The following is a 7,621-nucleotide window of genomic DNA, read 5'->3' as shown; positions in this document are numbered from 1 at the left end:
AAAAACACTGCATTAACGTATTTATAGAGTAGAAACTGATATAAATCAATCAACTAGACGTTGAGCAATACTTCTCTAAAAGAAACAAAATATTATATCTTTTTGTTCACTACTGTATATATATATAAATATATTTTAAGTACGGAAGTATGGGCCTCGAGATCGACCTAGAGGTGACGCTAGTGTCGTGCTATCATCATCATCGAAGCGGGGATAGAAGCATTGCAGCTCCATATGCTCTCCACGTCCGCGCACGAGACGGTGTAGATCCTTGCGTATATTTTGTCGCATAATATCGGTTGGAAAACAATTTTAGCGGAAAATGTTGCGGTACTGTTTGGTGCATCAGTGAAGAGCGGATCGTGCATCCAGCATGCGACCTAAATTTCAATAATCGTTTGCGTGGATGCATCGTCTGCTCTAGGCAGACGTTCGCCCATGGATCATTACAACGGATGTCTGTTTCCGGATGAACTGCACTATTGATGTTAAACATTTGTGTCTCTTAAAAAAGATGTATCGGTTCACCAGCGTGGAAATTCAACAAAACAAGGAATTAAAGCCCAGTACTTACAAACGCTGGTACTGTGGGTTGTTAAATAGCAGATTTTATGTGTTCGTTTTTTTTTTTGCGTAACTTTAACCTGATGTATTAACATAAATATTTCGCACTGGGAGAAGTTCGTGCTGTATTAGAAATTATCGTGCTATTGCTAGCTACTATGAGTAAGACAGTTCCGCTGCAGTCAATGTTTCTTTTAATCCGGCTTGGTGGGGCTAAGGCTTTTGGAGTCGAAACACTTCTATTACGTTGCAATGAGGAGAGAGTGCCTCTTCTAGTTACGACTCGCAAACTGTGCGTTGGAAGGACGACTAATACAAGTGAAACAAACTGTTTCAATATATCTGCCGGAAGTGGAATAAACGAGTGTAACCGAGAAACGCAGCACCGTGCGTGTTATTAGGTGCTCTTTTGGTGTCGGTTTACCCACTTCAATTTTCTCCGAAAGGGCTGCGGATATCTAGAGGTTGGTTTTTATCCCGTTCCTGGATTACCATGTCAGTTTTAACTCCGGTAGCTTGCACTCTTGTTTTAATTTATAAAAAAAAAAAAGCTAAATATATTTTTACATTTAACATTTTCTGTCATTTTCGGACGTGGGCGCTTGTTTCGGCATATACATTGCACTAAATGAAAAAAAAAAAAAAAACTAAATCAAAATAGTTATGTCGCATCTAACATTTATTTCGATTATTCAGTCAGCTAGTCAATTGGGCCGTTCGTTTATGTTTCTTTTTTTTTTTCAACAGGTTTACGTTCTGAGCGGGCACCTCCACTACTAGGCAAAATACAAGCTCGTGATTCCAGAATCAACGACGATCTCGGGATCTTGAAAGTGAACTGTCCCGGTATTAAATTTGTAAGTCGAGTAGAGTGGGGGGCAGAACGGCGCAGTGAAGTGGAGTATCTCAACGCTGAGGTGAAATTAGTGTTCTATCATCATACTGAAGGCGACCAGTGCTTTTCCATCGAAAACTGTTCCAGGATCGTTCGCAAATGGCAGCGCTACCACCAGATAGATAAAGGTACGTCAGTGCAGTGTTCAACGTGGTAAGATCCTTTGTCATATTTTTCCGCAAGGAAAACGCGGCTTCTTATGCTAGAAGTATTTAGCTGTAAAATATCACAATACATACTGTGCGTTTTACATTTCTAGTGGAACATACTTCGGTTAGGGTATCCAAAATTTACTGAGCATAATATAAATGAGCATTGATGTGATCCGTACTCTATTTCGAGCCTTTACCAAGCTACTATATAACTCATGAATAATTCAGCACTTCTTTTCCTTTTCAGTTTCTTAAACAATAAATATGTTTGGTTTGATTTTACGTGGAGATGTCATGAACTCATCATTAACTAGCTGCGAAATGATGATCAAACGTCGGGTGTTCGTATTAAATGTGTATCTACAACTGACACTCTCGTTCCGTAATACGCAGGTTGGTTTGACATCGGCTACAACTTTTTAATAGGAGGCGATGGATTGGTGTACGAGGGACGTGGCTTCGGTGCCGTCGGAGCTCACACACTGAGCTACAACAATAAGTCAGTGTCCTTCGGTTTCATCGGAAACTTCACATACCAAGCTCCCAATGAAAAAATGCTGACCACCGCGCAGAACCTTATTAAATGTGGCATTACATTGGTATGTCTCCTTAGAGTATACAATAGGTTTTCCCTATATCAAGCAAGGAAGCTTATTATATAATAAGCTTCCTTGCGAAGTCTGTGGCGCACAGTTTTATCGGCTATAAATTGTTTAAATCTGAAGTCTATACCAAGAAAGCTTAATAAGAGGGTCTAGCAAGTTTGGTCGAAGTTTTAATAGCAGTTAAGTAATTATTCACGTGAGACTTTTACATCCTAAACAAACAAACCATATTCACGTGAGCGTTTTTGAATCCTAAAAGCAATTAATTAATTATTCACGTGAGCTTATTGTCGCGACCCTCCGGAATCGAATACGTTAAAATATCTTCGGCATCAGGAGCCTAATTGCGCACCCGAAGAGCTGCCCAGTTGTTGATGCTTCAGTTTTCATCCTGAAACAGCAAAAAAATGATAAAACGTTATTACCAAATAAGTATTTACTGAAGGATACGGAGCTATCGGATTCACGTCGTCTGAAAGATTAGCCATTTCAACACGAATCTGATGCACAAAATCAATATCAAAATAAATAAAAAAAGTTTGTGGGCGTTCACTCGCTGCTCCGTGTAATATATTTATATCAACAGGATCTTTATTTTAATTTGAATGGATTAACAAAAGAAGTGGTGAGAGTTAGATGAGTGCAGTTTTCACCATGTGTTTATTGACTGGACGAAACTGAGATGAAAGGATAGTCGTCATGGTAGGTAGTTTAATTAACTAAAATATGCGATTTGTTATTTGTTTATTGGTTTTAAGGATTATTTTGCGATTGCAGTATTGACGGTGACTATTATCAAATGCCAGACCATTTCAGAATTCCAAAAAAATACAATAGATATTAATGGGTCTATTTTCACATACTTCATACCAGACTTGTACGTAATCCGTTACAAGTAACGGAATTACTTGTAATCTCTTACACTTATCAGTAATTTACTAACGGAATAATTTCATATTTTCTAGAGTATTTTAAAGTAATTCTCTTACATTTTTGACGTAACGGATTCCTTGTAATCCGTTACATTTTTCTTTGGCAGAACCAACCTTGCGCTGCTTTAATCTTTAATCATGAAATACCAACTAGCCCAAACTTCTACTTTAATTGACCCCCCCCCCCCCCCCTTTCTAAATAAAGTTTTTTTTTTTTTGTAGAATTGGGCGCAGTGACTGTCACGCGAATCGACCAGCGCAAAGGGAGGCTTGGCACTCTTCAGTTCCGCAAAGCCTCTTTTTTTTTTTTTTGCAACACCAAGCCCCTGAATCTATCTTTTTTTTAGACCTAACATCAATGTCAGAAAATCTAAATAAAAAATTCTACAAAAAAAGGGGGGGGGGGGGGGGCAAGTTATTTCCGCTTTTTTTTTTTTGTCCCTTTGTTGTTGTTTTTTGCGATCGAAGGCGGGGAGGGTTACCTAGGGAACCTTCATGTGCGCTTTGCGAAGCGCGGTTACCAAGTGCTTGTGCGCCTCTTCGAGAAGCTCGAGGCAGTAAGTGCACTGAAGAGAATTAGCAATGTCCTTCTCGGTTATAGTGACTACGACCATTTTCATAATGTCACAACACGAGAGAACGCTCCGTTTACCCCACCCCTTTTTGTGAGTCAGCTTTTTGAGAGCACTTAGAAAGTGGTAATAGTCTTCCTTTCTTCTTCTTCCTGTTTTGCCCCAGCAGGACGCATCTTATATCAAGCAGATATTTTTTACAAATAAAAGATAATGGTGCCTGGACGTAGACTTGATATTCTGGGCTTGAGGAGAGAGTAAAATTCGTGAGTGGGGCCGTAGCGCGGCTTACTTAGTACTCTACCCTTTGCTGCCCGTGGCATCAGCGGACGTTTATCTGGAGAACACCAGAGTAAACTGCAGTCGGTCGGTGCTCCGTGCGTTTTTGAACGGCACCAAGAAAAGTACACGCGGCAAACGTGCGTCTACATTTCCTTGTTTTAACTGACGTTCTAATAATTGTTGCTATGAGTGTCCTTCTTTTTCTTTTATTACTTATATTTATATACTGAAAACTTTTTTTTATTCACCAACGTCTCAAGTGAGGCTCGAACTGCTCAGAACCAAAGGAAGAAGAATATCGAGCCAAACCTTATTTATTATTTAATTATCACCTTGCTGTTACAGCTATGTTTTGCTATTGATGACTTCTACAGCTTCGCGATTTAGAAAATTGAAAATTTTAGTAGATCGGTCCGATGACTCCGACAACGATATCCGATACTTCCCCGCCGTCTTTGCCCATGCATCATATCGTCATCGGGTACCGTCATCGCGGGTATCGGAGGTATCGGATGGATCTACTAAATCTCTCGAATAGCAGGCAACGGCTGCCACGACGAAGCTTTGCTCTACATTCGAGGTAAATAGTACTTCCCTTGCTTCGCTAAAAAAGTCAATGCAGAGCATGAAGCATTCGTGAGGAACAATATGGCACTCCCATCCAGTGCCTCAGGTCAGAGGGTGTTCTGCGTAGCAGTCGACATATTGAGTAAGAAATAACGCAAAATGCCTGACAAGACTTTCGAGAGCCAGCTGTTGCTCAAAATACTTAGGGTCATTACATGGAACAGGTGGCAATAATAAGAAATTGAATAACCCTCTTCCATTTGTTTCTTACTCGAGGGAATCGCGGAGAAAAGCTCACCGGAGAAAAGCTCACCACCAAACCGGCGGATTCGGAGAAAAGCTCACCGGCCCTTGGGCGTATGTCGAGAAAAGCTCACCGATTTTTTTTTCTTCTATTTATATGGAGGCTGTTGGATCATGCGTAAAATATTTCAATTTATTAACATTGAAATTCCTCAGCTTTGTAAAAAAGAAAATGTCCTTTTTTGTATTATTTGTCAAGCTTATTGTGTATACTGCTCCCAAAATAATAATTGCGGGCGAGTGTTTTCTGTGGCTAACTCTCTAGGCAACGAAAGCTTAACTGAAAACTTCATGACCTGGAAGAACAGGAAAAAGTTCGAAAACTTAATAATGTCTGCCTAAAACCTAAAAATCAAAACTAAATGCCGAAAATCCGAAAGTGCATGCGGAACAACGCGGTGCCTGCAAATCTCTTTGAAGCTTTTGTTAACCTTTGAAAACAGGATAAAACAGTCAGTAGGATATTGAGGCTTCCTTCTTCCACGGACATGTACGTTTTCTAGCCGTTCGTGCTGGTGTTTCCACACCTTGCCTTTCTGTGATAATGCCCTTCTACGGTGAGCCACCCATGACATTTAGGCTGCACACTGTCACCGTTGTTACTCGTGACCTATGCAAGAACTAGTGTTCTCTAAGGTACCTAATAGGGCGAGTTGGTAAACGTTATACATAATGAAAAGCGCTCACACGACGTCGACGGAGTGAAGACAACAAACACGACAGGACGAAGCTTCTCTCGCAACTGAAGTTTTGTTAGTGAAATTAACAGAAAGAAAACTGCGTAGCCGACACTGATTACATCAACACCTACCTATTGATTAGGCTCTACGCAACATTTGGAGCTGAAACGGTTCACACACTGCTATTCATATTAGCTGGCAAAGAACAAACCTCTTTTTTTGACAGAGCTACCGACGGCGCACTCTCACTTGTCAATAAATTTTTGTCTTTCCTACCGGTGAGCGATGTTCTGATTTTATACCCTTGCGGCTTCATTAATATACAAAATGGGTGATTACTAATTTCTGAGAATTTAGTAAATATGCTCAATGAACTTCAAGGATATCACAAAAAAAGGAGACATATTTTTAATGAAGTGACGAATGCGAATTGTGTTAAATTACCACGTTTGACGCAGAATCCGCTAAGTTAAAGAAAAAATCGGTGAGCTTTTCTCCGCATCCGCTCAAAGGCCGGTGTGCTTTTCTCCGAATCTGCCGGTTTTGCGGTGAGCTTATCTCCGGTGAGCTTTTCTCCGCTGAGCTTTTCTCCGGTGAGCTTTTCTCCGCTGCCCTACTTGAGGACAATGTTAAAAGTAACGCCACGAAAGTAACGGATTACTTTTTGGGGTAACGGTCAGTTACTTTCATGGGAAGGTAATTGTAATAAATTACAATTTAGCCTCGAGTAATTGTAAATGTAATTCCTTATTATTTTTCAGTAACGTGTACAAGTCTGCAGCTCATACCGATTTAAAAATTTCGCGCAAAAAGCGCGCAGCAAGCCCTGATCACAAGGACGCTTTGAACAGTGACGTAGTCATTTAAATCATGCCTTTACTATATCGGCAGCGTGTCCTCGCTAGATATCCGGACAACACGAGTGACGATGCGACTGAAACGACTACGTCAATCTTCTAAGCGTCATTGTGAGAAGGGCACCTGTGGCGTCCACGAAACTTTTAAATCGGTACAAACCGTGAAAATGTATTGATATTTCAAAAATATTGCCATTGTTGAAAACTCTTTTATTTTTATTTCACCTCAATTTGAATTTGCCGTCGATGGTGTAATCTCAACATGACCCCTAAAACCAATTATTCAAAAGTTAAGTAACACAACTTAGTAAGTCAACTCACCATGACGATTATTTTTTTCTCTAATATCCGCCGAGCCTGAAAAATACATGGCGAAGTCCGCACCCGTCTAACTTATACCCCTTTTTTAATATGTTATACTTCATGTCACAGAGCATGAATATATATATATATTATTATTGAAGTGGCCTGTTCTAGAACCCACATATTTTTTGTAGCTTTTTCTGTATATGCACATCATTCCGGACGCTTTGATGCCAATAATCAAGTGACGCTAACGATAAGAATGTACGCGAACACCCGAATAAATATTGGAAGTAACAACGGCAATACCATGAGGCTAACAGTACCGTTAAAATGAAAGTTTTAAGGTGCAATCAGATAGATGGATAAATGAATGTGAAAGCTATAAAGTGAAGCCACTTCCTCTTAAGGAACTTGCTTTTGACATATTTGTAGATATATCAACAGAATCGACTTTTTGTGATTTCATGCAAAACAACTTGTCGCGATTCATATAGCTAAATATTTTTTATGTTCATTTGCAGAAGACAATTCAAGTTCAATACACCCTCCACGGCCAGAGAGATGCAAACAGAAGAGATTGTCCTGGAGACGCATTTTATAAACAAATAAGGAAGTCCCCGCACTTTGGTGACAGATTGACACCCTACATAGACTAATTTCAAACGAACATATGAAATGAATAATCACGGTCGCCCACTGAAAGTATGATAATAAATATGTTTATACGTTGTGTTCAAGAATTAAACTGCGCGTTGTAAAATTGGTATATGGATGTGGAAACAGCCTCCCATTAAAAGAAAAGGGCGAGCAAAATTAGTGGTGAATTCCAGTGAAAATTAAAGCTTCACAAGGAAATAGCAATAATAATGCTTAATAATAGTTGAAGAAAGAACAGATGAGAAACAT

The 7,621-nt window shown here is 39.7% G+C and overlaps 1 pseudogene; it reads left to right on the top strand.

The window, feature by feature from the left end:
* Positions 1–514: 514 nt before the first annotated feature.
* LOC120845952 lies at positions 515–7,389 on the top strand (annotated as a pseudogene).
* Positions 7,390–7,621: the final 232 nt, after the last annotated feature.

This window comes from Ixodes scapularis, unplaced genomic scaffold, assembly GCF_016920785.2.
Source record: "Ixodes scapularis isolate PalLabHiFi unplaced genomic scaffold, ASM1692078v2 PGA_scaffold10__122_contigs__length_95168666, whole genome shotgun sequence".
Lineage (NCBI taxonomy): Eukaryota > Metazoa > Arthropoda > Arachnida > Ixodida > Ixodidae > Ixodes > Ixodes scapularis.
The sequence above is the reverse complement of the archived record's forward strand: the minus strand, read 5'-3'. Positions and strand labels throughout refer to the sequence as shown.